At 40.5% G+C, this 14,008-nt stretch overlaps 1 protein-coding gene across 1 annotated transcript in view; it reads right to left on the reverse strand.

The window, feature by feature from the left end:
• TNFRSF11A (TNF receptor superfamily member 11a) overlaps nt 1-14,008 on the reverse strand; it is a 204,193-nt gene that overhangs the window by 94,468 nt on the left and 95,717 nt on the right. The gene's annotated exons all lie outside the window — the stretch shown is intronic.

A 14,008-nucleotide genomic window follows, 5' to 3' on the forward strand; every position in this document is an offset into this window, starting at 1 on the left:
CACTGAACCTGTAGCGTGTGCGGAGCGGTTAGTGCCCCTTATAGTAGGTAGGAAAGCCAATGGACAAATCAGATTGTGCATAGACTTGAGGGACTTAAATAAAAACATTGTGGTGGATAACTTTCTTTTGCCTAAAATCACTGAGATATTGGCTAAAACTAAGGGCCTGAAGTAGTTTTCTAAGACCTTACCTCAGCTTATCATCAAATACCGCTCCACCCCTCTAGTAAAAATTTGACTACTTTCATCAACTTTTTGCTTGTTACAGGTATGTGCATATGCCTTTGGGTTGGCCTCTGCAGCAACTGTATTCAAAAAAACTGATGCACAAGTTGTTCAAGGACATTATGGGAGTGACATTTTTAGGATGACATTTTGGTCACAGGCAGAAATACATGAGAACATAACAAGAGACTAAGAACAGTTCTGAAAAAGTTAGCTGAGGTTGGGTTGGCTGATTAATGGAAAAAATGTAATGTGAGATCAATTACTTACTTAGGACATGAAGTTAGTGAAACTGGTATTTCACCCAAGAAGGATATTGTGGAGTCTATAATGGATGCTCCTGAACCCACCTGCAATGAGGGTGTGAGGTCTTGCACTGGACTAGCTAAATTGTATTCTGAACTTGTAAGTATAATTGCTGAGAAAACATACAGGTTAAGGCAATTTTTGAAGGATAGACAGGAATATGTTTGGAATGTGGAACTACAAAAGTTTTTGATAATAATAATGAGGAGATTTGTACTCCTGTCCCTATACAAGGATTCAGTGTGTCTTCCCGCAGCATTCTGACAACAGATGCGAGTGGTAAAGGATTGGGTGTGGTGTTGAGACATCAGGAAAGGGAGTGAAGGGTACTGTGTCTTTTGCATCTACATCCTTATCCTCTAATGAAGAAAAGGATTCAGTAATCGAGAGGGAAATGTTAGCATGTGTTTGGGCCATTGAGAAGTGTATCCAGTATTTGTGGGGAACAAGGTTTTCCATAGGACATCGGTTTAGTTTTGACTACCAAAGGAACTCTGAGGCTATTCCTCAGATTGCTAGAATATCCCTAAAACACCTAGATTACACTTATGATGTTGACTATTTGCTGGGGGTTAGAAATAGGGTCACAGGTTACCTTAATAGTTCTCCAATGTCCTGAAAGGGCATTAGTTCCAGTGACTGGGATGAATACTGATAGGCAACCGTGAACAATGACTGTGAAGCCATCAGCAAAATATGGCGAGCTGTGTGAGGCAAGGAAATTTGTTACTAGTGGCTGGCCATGCAAGAGTAAACTTTCAGAAGTTTGTCAGATGTTTTGGGAGTTAAAGGATTAACTATCTGTGTCAGACAGAGGATGATGAATTGAAAGATACATTGGCCTGGGCACTTGCAGAATGGCTCACTTATTTATTTCAAGGACATATTGCTAAACTTAATCAAGTTTTTGAGTCCTACATTGACAATTTAAATACTGCATACATGTTTCTAGTTTTTATCATGATATCTCTTGCATTTTTGTAAAAGTTATATTCATTTTACACTGTTGCACTGTCTAATGTTTTTTGCATTTATGCATTTTTGAATGTTAATAATAACTGACTGATGTAAATAATTACAAAGAATAAGCCTCCTGAACACATTCATTTTCTGGCACATCGACTTCAGTAAACTGTATATTGGGATGTGCCAGTGCTTCAGTGCACCATGAATCTTCTAGTCAGCATGCCAAGTCGAATGGCTTTTTCTCCTCCACTTTCCATTGCGAATCCTAAAATTAAACTTGCACTTCACTGCGTCATTCTTAAGAGACCCGGCTTTTGGGCAGTGCGACAGGTGCAGCTGCAACAGGCACTGACCTCGAGGGGGCACTGACCTCACGGGGGGGAACTCTGTTGAGAAATAAGTTACAATTTAAAAGCACCTGCTGCAGAGTCAGTGGCGTGTCAAAACCTGAGGGCCCCCCCCTGCAAGATATGCTGAAGGGGACCCCACTGCAAAATGTCAGTAAAAGACTCTCACACATCACCCACATTAAAAATAAATTAAAGGAAAAAGGTTCTTAAAACAATCTGTTTAAGACTTATTCAAGATCATCAGGGAAGACTCTGCAGAACAGAGCTCACTCTCTATCAGGCGTCCACCTAAAAGGCTGGGGCTCTGGGCCAGAGCCCACTTTGCCCATGCCTTAAAATGTCACTGGCTGCAGGGATTCATGGCATGTTCTGTCTGTGTTTCCCTTTTTCTAGGTGGATCTAGTCATTGGGAATCAGGGAGACTGGATGAACTTCCACATACAGTGTTTTTAGTACTGCTGATTGGGTTGTCAGCTATTTGGAGGAACGTTCTTTTGCAGATGGGTATTGTCAAAGGTCCAATGTATGGGTATCCACTGGATATTCCTTTGCAGTGGTTGCATTACTAGCAATTCCAAACATTTGCTTCTTGTTTTCAGTGGGGCACTGCACTGCTGTTCCAATATAGTTGGTGTATACCTTATAAACTTGGATACCATGCAATATGTGTCCACATTAGAAGCATACTGAAAATCAAACCTCCTTAGGTCATACCCATGTGTACCTTCTCTATGAAATAAACTATCCATCACATGTGAATAGCTACCTTCTAGATTCTTCCCTCTTCTATCCCTCCATTATTCTATATAGTCAAATTAACAGACTCACATGTCCACAGCTCAAATTAACTCATATTTCCCAATACTAATCCACCACCAGTCCTTTTGGGTTCTGGGGTAGTGTGATACTCGCCAAAAAGCACTTCAAAACCTCGTCAGGGGTAGTAAGCGCTATATAAATACAATTACAATTATCTTCCTGTCCTCTGAGACTCAGTGGATGGTGGGCACTACCCTAGGTCAGTCGTCTTACATCCTCCCAAAGAAACATAAATATCTCTCCTCTACCTTTCTCTCCTTCTCTCTCCCCTCCCGTAGCCCATCCCTTTTCTCCTTTTCTTGCTTCTTGCTTTATAAGCATCTAACCTACTGGCTGGCAAGATTTAAAAGGGCTGGGGCATCCAGGTATTCTGATATATCTCTGGCTCTCAATATACATGGAGAAAATAATGTTTTGTAGCCAACTACGGCTTACTAGCACCTCATAAATGGAGGCTTTTAGCATCATCAAGCTCTTTACAAGACCCGTATTTTTACCTCTATTGTAGGGCCAGGTGCCTCTCAGGGCATATCCTCAATCATCCAGGCGATCAGTTTACAGACCAGAGTTTTAGACATGTGTTGTTATGTGGGTAACTTTGATGTACTCCTTGAATGTATAAACAATTATGCTCTGTTTCTATGATTTTTTGATACTCCATTAAAATGTATAAATTTAAAAAAAAAGCCTGAGGCAGTATTTCAAAATATTTTATCAAATTTGACAACGATTCTCTCTGACAATGTTAATGATTTTCAAATAAATTGCGGATACGTTTTTAAAAACGTTATCTTGTCTCTTAACTAGGTGAGCTCAGCGAGGACAGACGCTGTGAATGGTGCATAAGGGCAAAAGCTTGCTTCAGCTTGAATTTTCCACATTGACTCAGACATGAAAAGTGTCTCATCATCTTTTGGAGCTGTTAGTTCTCAGGAAAAACGTGACCTATAGAGGGATATCAGGCTTCTCCCTATCATTGCAATGCACATTTCACCAAATGTCAGTTTGTGTATAATCATGAAAATGTTTAATCTGCAAGTATGAATCACAAATGCATGTGATTTTCCCCCTAAAATATACAGGGAATGGAATTAGCTGACTACATAGATAAAGCAGCCATTGTAACATTGTATTTTACATTAGTAAATTGATACTCCCTATGGTAATTTTGTAAAAAATGTAATGTTACTCAACCATAAGGAAAATATTAAGATCCATATTCAATGTTTGGAGGGGACAGAAAATCCTCCACTTTGTAGCAAGAACTACACATAAAAACTGTGCAGTAAAATCTACCAATTTGCCCACCAGGAACAATATTATGGATTAAATCCATCTGGTGAATTCTACACTGAGAGTCCCTCCCGAAATTGGATTGATTTAATTTTCCTCTGAACTTTAAATAAGACCCTTAATCATCTGTTTTACCATATCTACATCGCTAAAAGTAAATATTTAACAATACTCTTTTACTCCATTTGCCCTATTTCAGTGGAAATATTCTGTTTCAGGCTGTGTTCCTTCCTCCTTCCTATTGCATTCTTGTTCTCAGCCTCCAAAACACTGAGCAATCTCGAGAGACCAAAACAGGGGGGAGAGTGCGTGTGTGTGTGGGGGGGGTTGAATGTCTCCTACATTTGTGGATAACAGAGAGCACGAAATGCAGATTATTGCCTCATTATGGGTCCGTTACAAGCAATTACATTCCTTGTGCCCAAATTCTGTAGGCTAGCAGCTCAAAATTGCATTAATGTTAAACCGAGTTGCACAGTTAACATAGGCGTCCATAATCTAGCATAAGAATGAAGACCTACATCCCTAATCTTGGAAGCCTTTACCATAAAATACTGTTGGTTCCATGACCCTAGCTGTGCTTTATGAAGTGTGAGTAGGGTGTTATTCTCTATTTAGGGTCAGTTTGGGAAAATCCTTCCACTTGAATTTCCCTCTTCTGAGTCACTGTCAATCTTCAAAAAAGATCCTAAGGAATACATATTTTAGGTAATGCAACTCACATTCAGACTAGTGTGCATGTAATAAATGTAGTAAGTCAATGATTCAGTCAGTCACATCCCACAAGTCCATGGTGAGTAATATTCACTCTATGGAGTATGCTGTGTATACAGCTCCAGGCAATGCTTAATTTGTAATTAAATTAGTGCCAGGGTTCCTGTCAGGAGGTCACTGCAGCCTGCAATTCCCAATGCCCCTACCAGTGCTGCCAATGACAATACCAACACTCCTAACCATCGCACTCCAACAAATGTGGCAATTCAGACTATTTCAGGCCCCCAAAGCTATACAAATGTGTTGAGAGATATAAATTAGTAGTTTTCGATATACTTTATATATAGTTAATAAATAACTGTTGTTGTACTCATCTCTAAATTAGGCAGGGTGCGGGGAAGCATTTCAATTCAAATGACATTCCTTGTCCTGCTCCATCTGCTTTATTGGAGAATATTAGAAGGTTAAGGCTTGCCTACACTCTAGTTCACAGATTCAAAGGTTATGCTTCAACACATTTCTCCAGTACTGTTGTGGAGGTAATGCTACCCATGCACACAAAGCAGCCCCTGGGACTGCCAGATGGAACTTACTGGCCCTGACCACCTACAGGGCACCACCAGTACTTGATGTTTTCTGCGCATGGTGTCCCATTCATAATCCGGCAGACTGCTTGGAAAAAAGCAAAAAAGGTTTGCTTGTAGTAGCCTAACAAGTGGCATAAGAATGTGAGCTGAGAAGAGGCGCTTACAACTTGGTATGCTCTGTATACACGAATAGCATTTTTACCAAGAGTATAGAAGAGCAGTAGAGTCTTCAGCAATAGCTTTGTGGTACTAAGTCTTTTCACAACACTATGGAAAATGAACAGTGTAGCCACTTTGTCAAAAAGAGGCATGCATCGTGGTCAGTCCTCAACAAAGGGGCGGTCTTTATGGCCTCTCAGCATAGGAGCGACCTTTATGGTGTCTGATGCTTAGGTGAAGACCATAGATTGCGCAATTTGATTATATGTATTTCCAGCTATTTTACACAATGGCGTTCAAATCAGGTCCAGGGAGGCTTGATTAATGCCAAAATTTATGGGACACCACTGACTGTGAAAATTAGTTACAAGTAAATTAATTATATGTGAATTTATCTTGTTGACATTATTCTGGATGTTTTTGAAAAGTCATAACGTTTGCATATTTTAGGTTATAAAACTCGTAAAACAACATAGCTATTTTATTTCACTGACACAAATTAACACACAAATTATCACTATATATCAGCTTTTTCCAATATATATTTGCTCAATCATGCCAAAACGTAACTCAAACTTATATAGTTCATGTTATTTTCAGCTAAAGAAGCATCTTTTTCACATGTGAGATCCAGAGAAAGTCTATGTGATGGAAGAATTTATACCTTTTATCATAAAGATTCTAGTGAGAATTTACCACTGATTTACTTTTGATCAGGAGGTGGGCAATTCCTTACCAGGATAACTGCTTTAGCAATCTTTTGTACACCTATCTTTGCCCATAACAGCAAGGAAGTATATGTCAGGTAATTTCATCTTCGTACCAACAAATAGCACAGAGGTGATCATAGGTACTAGGGAGGATCCAGGCCCTGTCAGAGGCCCAAGAAAAACCCTCATGCAGAACTTTATGAAACGTTACCTCTAGAGGAAATAGGAAAAATCTCATAAATATCCCAATTGATTCTTTAAAGCAGAGGATAGGTAAAACCAAACTCATGTTTGTTCAGTGAGTAAGAAACAGTTAACATATTGCTTAGAATATGAGACAATATCAATTTCAGATGAAAATCTGAATAAGGCTTGTGGACAGTCTCCTATCAGCAGGGACATATAAAAACCAAGCTTATGTGTGAACTGTCACACTTCTACAGTGCTTAATGACCTCTGGGCCTCTCATCACCAACACAGTGGTAGGTGTCATAAGGGCTAGGTGGTACCAAGCAATTGTTCTTATGGTGATCTAATAGTTATTCAGAAGACTTTAAGGTGATTTTGCCATAAAAAAACTAATATCCTTGTGGCCAAAGGAGTTGCCAAAGAATGACTTTCATCCTACCGATCTGTTCTCAGGGTGTAGGACTCAAACCAGGGTCTGTATGTTGGACCACTGCCAACTTGCGCTTTGTAGGTTTAACAAAGAGAGTGGAGAAGACCGTTCAGGTACATAGCAGATTCACCTTCCTTAGACTCAAACACTGGCCCCAGCTTAATCCGTTATTAAATAGAAAACCTAAGTACTTACAAGATCTTATCTGTTCTAACTTTTAGCCAATCAACTTCTAACATTCAATCTCAATTAAAACCTCTATTTTGATTTTCTATTTATTAATCGTGATCCATTTCTGTACAGTATTTAGAGACAATGTTTGTGCCTTCTACATTCGGAACCTGGAGGATTCGACATTGTGATACATAAGCAGGTTTACACCTTTTATGTGGACCCTGATGGCTTTTGGACATGATGAGAAGAAGCTCAACTATTCATAAACTAAATAGCAGTGTGGCATTTCTGTATTTGATACAAGCATATGCCATTACCTTGAACTATAAGGTTATTTCCTTTACAAGACTTACCCTGGCCAATTGTTTGGTGGGGATTGCCTCTACTATACTGAATAATGAAGGTGTAATATTTTGGTATGCCAGATTATGCCATTGATGGAGTACATTCAATTTATGGATATATGTGGAGGCTAAGGGCTAGATGTAGCAAGCCTTTTGCATGTCGCAAACTGCGAAAAACGCAGTTTGCGGCATGCAAAAGGCTGAACGCGATGCTCATCCTCAAATTTGGGGATGCGACTCGCAAATAGGAAGGGGTGTTCCCTTCCTATTTGCGACCGCATCACCATGCTGAGTTGCTTTGTGACCACGAATGCGGTTGCAAACCAACTCGCAGTTACCACCAGTGTCACACTGGTGGTAACTCATTCGCAAAAGGGAAGGGGTCCCCATGGGACCCCTTCCCCTTTGTGAATGCCGATAAAAATATTTTTTCAGAGCAGGTAGTGGTCCTATGGACCACTGCCTACTCTGAAAAGAACGAAACCAAATGGTTTAGGAAGTTTTTTCATTTTGCAACTCGTTTTTCTTTAAGGAAAACGGGCTGCAAAATGAAAAAAAAAACTGCTTTATTGAAAAAGCAGTCACAGACATGGAGGTCTGCTGACTACAGCAGGCCACCATCCCTGTGAGTGCAGGGACTCGCTATGGGGTCGCAAACTGCGACCCACCTCATGAATATTGATGAATGGGTCTTTGAGACCCCATAGCGAGTCGCAGAAGGTGTCTGAGACACCTTTCTGCATCCCATTTTGCAAGTTGCAAATTGCGAGTCGGTCAGACTCGCAATTTGCAAGTCGCAAAATGTTAGTTTACTACATCTGGCCCTAAGAGAGGTAACACTAATACTTATGGGTGCTGCTGGACTTAGCTCTAAGAGTAAGCCTGTCATATAATATTTTGGCTCCAACTTTACGGGGCTGGATCCAGTAAAATTAGAGAATATGACTATGGATGAGATTTATCTTCCACATTAAAAACAGAGGCCCGTTATGTTTCTTTTTAGGATTCGGGGGCATGACAATAACGCCTACCTCACTACTGCTCTAAAACACTTACTGAATACCGATGTACACCAGAGTGCATATAGTCTATACAGTTCTAATGCAGAGAGCACCAGATTTGAACACTATGGAGAATTCATAGTAACATCCTGCAACCACTTGCTTGACGGAACTTCATAACAATCTCTAGCTTCAAGAATAATTTTAAATATTTCGTCTAGATTAATTTTAAAATTGTGTGCCTAGGTGTTTTTTGTCATATTTCGAGCAATGTGTAAAGATTGACTGTATTTGGGGAGATGTACAAAGGTACAAAAATACTTTATTGTTTAGGTTAACAAAAACCATAAAAAAATAAAAACAATGCTAAAAGACTGTACCTAAATGACAGTAAGCTCAATTAATAAAGTAAATATCTAAATTGATTTAAAATCAGCAAAAATCATCATTAGAAACCCCCTCTTCAGGTACATTAAAAGCACCACTGGAGATCCACTCCTCAGTAAAATAAACCTGCAGTGTATATCAACTAAAAGGTTTCAGGGGATCTCCGAATTATGTCAAAGATAATTTGTTTAATAAGGAGGGCTTCACATGCTGAAGTCTGATGATCTAATCAGTCTTGGGGAAAGCCGCCGGAATAAATTCTCACGTAATTTTACTGATTTCATCAATCTGCTGTTAGGCTGTGGGCCTGATGCAAAGATAATCTGATTAATAAAGAGAGTCTCATGTGCTGGGGTCTGGTGATCCAATCAATCTGTGGGAACCTGTTGGATTAAATTCTAACATGGTTTTATGAATTTCATCAATTTACAGTTGCACTGTGGATCTGCTAGATCAAGTCCTTTTATTATAGCCATTCTACAAGTCTGAATGCCCCTTACAATAAGATTGCTTTTCAATAAGGAAACACGGACACGCTTTCAACATCAGGCAAAAGCAAACCAGATGATTAAAATACTTTTTTGCAACACTGCATAATATACATGTAGTTGGGCCCTTGTATTTCCAGGTGGGTTGGTCAGCCAGGGATGGAAGAATACTGAATCAGGTTGCCATCAGTTTCCTCTTCAAATGTTCTGAAAACTTTGTGCTTAAATATGTGGCCGGTGTCAATGCACCATATGATTGCAAGATCATCCAGACATGGGAGCATTTGATCAGCCTTTTTTTATTGTCTAGGAGAGATTGCACTTTAGGGATTTTATTTATTATTTGACAACACAATGAAAATGGGAGGTTTTTGTTCAACAGGTCAATTGTATTAGTTGTTTTCAGTGCCATTCGCAGATATTTACTACGGGTGGATTGATCGTCCGTAGCCAATGCCTGCCAAATGGTATTATTTAATGTATTGCCCCGGTTTGACCAGATCTTATACCATGTTTTTATTGAGTTGTAACTCCTACCAGAGCTTGATGCATAAGGCCAAATTCCAGGTGTACTTGGGCAGGTGAAGCACTTTCAGAGAGGCCAAATACTCTTTTGTACATATATACTAGCAGCCTATCTGACTATGGCGTCTTTTCCGTGCATGACAACGCTTGAGTACGCCACTGTTAGTAAGAATTTAGCTGACATGACCGCTTGTAATGGCTTGCAAGAGAGACCTTCCAGCTTCTTTGCTAGTACACAGAAGGCATGGATCAAAGCATTATCTTTCTTGATGACATACTGCAAATTTGGTTGGATGGCGAATCTGTTGTCTATATAAAGTCCCAGATATTTATAGCTTTGAACCTCCTCAAACTTTTCGTTGCCAAACTTGATATTTAGAGGAGGGCATTGGCCATTCAAGATTAACATTATTTTCGTTTTCATTGCGGTAACCTTTAAGTTGTTTGTCTTGACATAGTCAGCTAGTTCTTTCAGTGATCTTTGGAGACCCACTCTCGTTTGACTAAATAGGACAATGTTGTCTGCATAGTAAAGGTGTGTCAAACTTAGGATACTCAGACGAAGTGGATGAGAGTTTACCTGATCCAATCTTGCTGACAGATCTGACATGAACAGATGGAATAGGTGAGGAGCTAAGTCGCAACCTTGCTTAAGGCTGACTTCTTTTGGGTTTCTCCTTGATACTCTTGTGCCATCAGCAAAATCAACTTGCATCCAGGTGGACCATGTCTAACAACTCAATGGCTCAAAGCATTCTGTCTGGGAGACTGCTTTGAAGTCAGTGCAGCATAAATACAGCTTCTTCCGCAAGCACTTGCACCTGTCTGCTAGGATGTTTGTGGTGGTCCTGAACCCTCTTCGGGACCCCATCTGATTGAATGGGACTATATTGTTTTACTTGACCAGTCGATCAGGTCTTCCAAAAGGAATGATGTGTAATATTTTGCTTCAGAGTCTATAAGCGCAATCAACCTGTAGTTGAATGGATTTGAGCAATCACCACCTTTAGAAATCAGGTTTATAACTGACCCTCTCCAACTGCTGGGAACTGTGCCTGTCAGGGCAGTGTCTCCAAACAGTGCAGACAGATGAGGTGCACAATATTAGGGTTCCTGTTTGAAAATTGCCAGTGGAATACCATTTGGCCTGGTGCTCCGTCTTTTCTCCCAGCCCTAATTACTTTGGCAACCATAAGGGGGGAATAATATGAATAAAATGATCTAGATGGATAATCATTGTGCATCTCATGCATAATGCATCTAGATAGGTCATTAGAAGTAAGGTATAAGTTACCTGAGCGTGTTTCTGTGTGGCTGTCAGTGTTTTTACTTCATTATCCACTGCATAGCAACTGCTATCCCAATCCAGTTGATCAATGGGAGTTCCTATGGAGACTGTTTAGTTAGATGCGCAACCAAGGCTTCCTCCGAGGCACTTGAGTTATTTATAACCCTTGCCACATAAGTGATGCCATTTATGGTTTCCCACAATGCTCTTGTGTCGGTTTGTTTAGTCGTAAAGAGGATTTTCGTCTAAAATGCCTCTGACTGCTTTCTCCTGTTTTTCCAGACATGTTTTATATTGCTTCCTCTGTTTTTTTATGCCCTCCCATAGCTGTTTTGGAGCATTGGGGTGTCTTGCACACCTGATTAATTCTCTTAAGTCCTTTTTCACGGCATGCGCTGTTCTTGGAAGATTTACTGCCCACTTTTCCACTGGCCTACGTACATGGGTTAATGTGGGTGTGTGTGCTAGCAGTTTCCTAGTACATTCTGACCAAACCTCAATTTGGAGGTGGTTGATTGTGTTGCAAGACTGAAAGATTTTCTATGCACGACTGGACAGGGTTGGTAGTGAGTTGTTTGTCCACCGCATGCATTTCGGAATTATTGTTTTCAGTAAGCCTTTATTGGTGAGTATACTCATATGCCTTGGAGGATTAATACCCATTTCCAGGTGCTGGTATGGCTGCTCACTTCATGTTGTAAATTTAATAATGTATTTCCTCAGGTGCTGCAGCAAGGAAAAAGCAAGAATTGTGTAGTCCAGTACTGAACGAGAGCTGCCGCTATGGTATGTATATTTTGGAGGGACATCATCTAGGAGTCCGCCATTTATCACTCTGAAGCCTAGGTTCTCTAGAGCAGCAACCAATCTTTGCTCATTAAGATCACAGTGTTTGTGTATGGAGACAGACTGGAGGGTGGGGGGCACCACTCAAATGGTGTTTTCTACTTCTAATTGCTCTTCTGTGACTGGTGTGTATATTAAATTAAAGTTAAAGTCGCCCATCACTATTATTTCCCAGAAGGAGTTGAAAAGCCTTATTTTAGTTATTGTGGAAATTAATTCTTAAATAAAGTACACTTTTCCTGGGCATTGGGGTGCGCGTATACTTTGATGAATATTGCTGTGGTTGCTGGGTGGGCCTTCCACGAACTAAACCTGATTATTTGAAAACCTTGAGATTGGGAAAGCAGATGCTCTGAATAGATATTTAACACATATACAGCCAGTCCTCCCCTAGGTCTCCCAAACTGGTACGATCTTGGGGCTTCAACTTGATAGAGGGTATAGCCTGGCAACTGCAGTGGTTCTATTAACCAGGTCTATTGAAGGGCTAATATCTTGTATCTTCTTTGGCCGAGCGCATTTTGCCCGATTGTGTCAGTTCAACTGATTTCCTTTATGAGGTATAAAGGGTGTTAGGCTTGCCATCACCTGTGGCAGTGAACAGGTGTAGAAGACAAATGAGTCCGTGTCATGTGCATTTTGTTGCAGAAAGTGGAACACCTTAAGCCAGTCCTGGCTTTCAGTCAGGATCATTCTGAATGCTGGGATTTGCAGGTTCACAAGACATGGAGTCAGTTGGTAGCTATGTGGATTGGCCATGGCCTGGTCGGTGGCCAGGCAATGATTGGGTGTCGTTGGAAATGTGCCGTCGTTGCAATCAGAAGGGATTTATACCACGTGTTTGCAGACTGTAGGGTGATGGTTATCGGAGAAAACGTTATTGAGTCCGGCCTGCAATCATCTTACCACTGAGGCTTACAAAGTAGAAACTCAGGGCCAGATGTATCAAGCGTTTTTGCATTCGCAAGTGGTGCGAATGGCCGTTTGCGAATGCAAAAATGCCTTTCATTGTGTATGAAAGACATTCGCTATGCAATTTTAAGGAATAGCTAAAATAGGTATTTCTTAAAATTGCGACCCATTTAGAGAATCCAAATTGCGATTCTCTAAATAAGAAATTGCACATAAGGAAACCTTATTTGCGATTTCTTAAGCACATGTATCAAGCTTTTCCTTAATGCAAATTGGGCATTAAGGAATCACAACTACCACCAAATACAAACTTGGTGGTAACCATGTGCAAATTTAAAAAATGCATTAAAAATGCATTTGTAAAAATTGGCATGTTACGCACACATGCCCCTTTGGCATGTGTGCGCCTTACATGTCCTTATATAATTTTTGGGGGGGCAGCAGAGGGGGCATTAGGCCCCCAGCACCCTGGGGTTTTGCATTTCCCAAGCTGAGAATTCCAGTTAGGAATTAGTAATTTTGGAAATGCAAAAAATTCGCAAATATGGGCCTACAGGCCCATAGGTGCCAATGGGCTCAGAATCGCTATTTGCGATTTTTAAGAAATCGCTATTACAGAATCGCAAATATGATACATACCATTTTGCGACTCTGAAATAGCGATTTCTTAAAAATCGCTACTAGAGAATAGCAAAGTGGATTCTTGATACATCTGGCCCTCAGTCCCCAGAACTGTCAGGTGGCCCCCACCCATCCCAGACGATTTTAACAAGTCCATGTGTGACTATCCAGTAGAGGTTTGTTCCCATTCTGTGACTTGTAATCGTGTATACCACATTATGAAATCAAGACTACAGGTCCCAGAATGCAAAGAAAAAAAACCTGGACGAGAGCAGCAAGTCATGCATGCACCTGGAAAACCTAGCAGATGTGTCACTAGCCCTTACCACCAGAGGGACATTATCAGGAAAATGCTGAATCTGTGGCTTAGACTAGTTATCATGTTGATTTCAGGTGTGAGTATCTCCTTCCTTTCTGGTCTTTCTTTGCGTTCTGGATCATACTACTTTACTGTCCCCGTCCCAACAAAATGCAAACGACAAACACTGGACGACAGTACTCACACCTGACTTTATACAAATAAGAGCTCCCAGGGCGAAGGGTGCTTGTGGGCTGAGCAGTCAAAGCCGTATTTCCCGGAGTACAATTAACTTGGGTAATATGGGCGTCTTGTTTGTTGTGGAATAATTTTTATGAAAAACGTTTTTTTTTATGTGGTAAAAAATGATCTACAC

The sequence above is a fragment of the Pleurodeles waltl genome, chromosome 2_2 (assembly GCF_031143425.1).
Source record: "Pleurodeles waltl isolate 20211129_DDA chromosome 2_2, aPleWal1.hap1.20221129, whole genome shotgun sequence".
NCBI lineage: Eukaryota > Metazoa > Chordata > Amphibia > Caudata > Salamandridae > Pleurodeles > Pleurodeles waltl.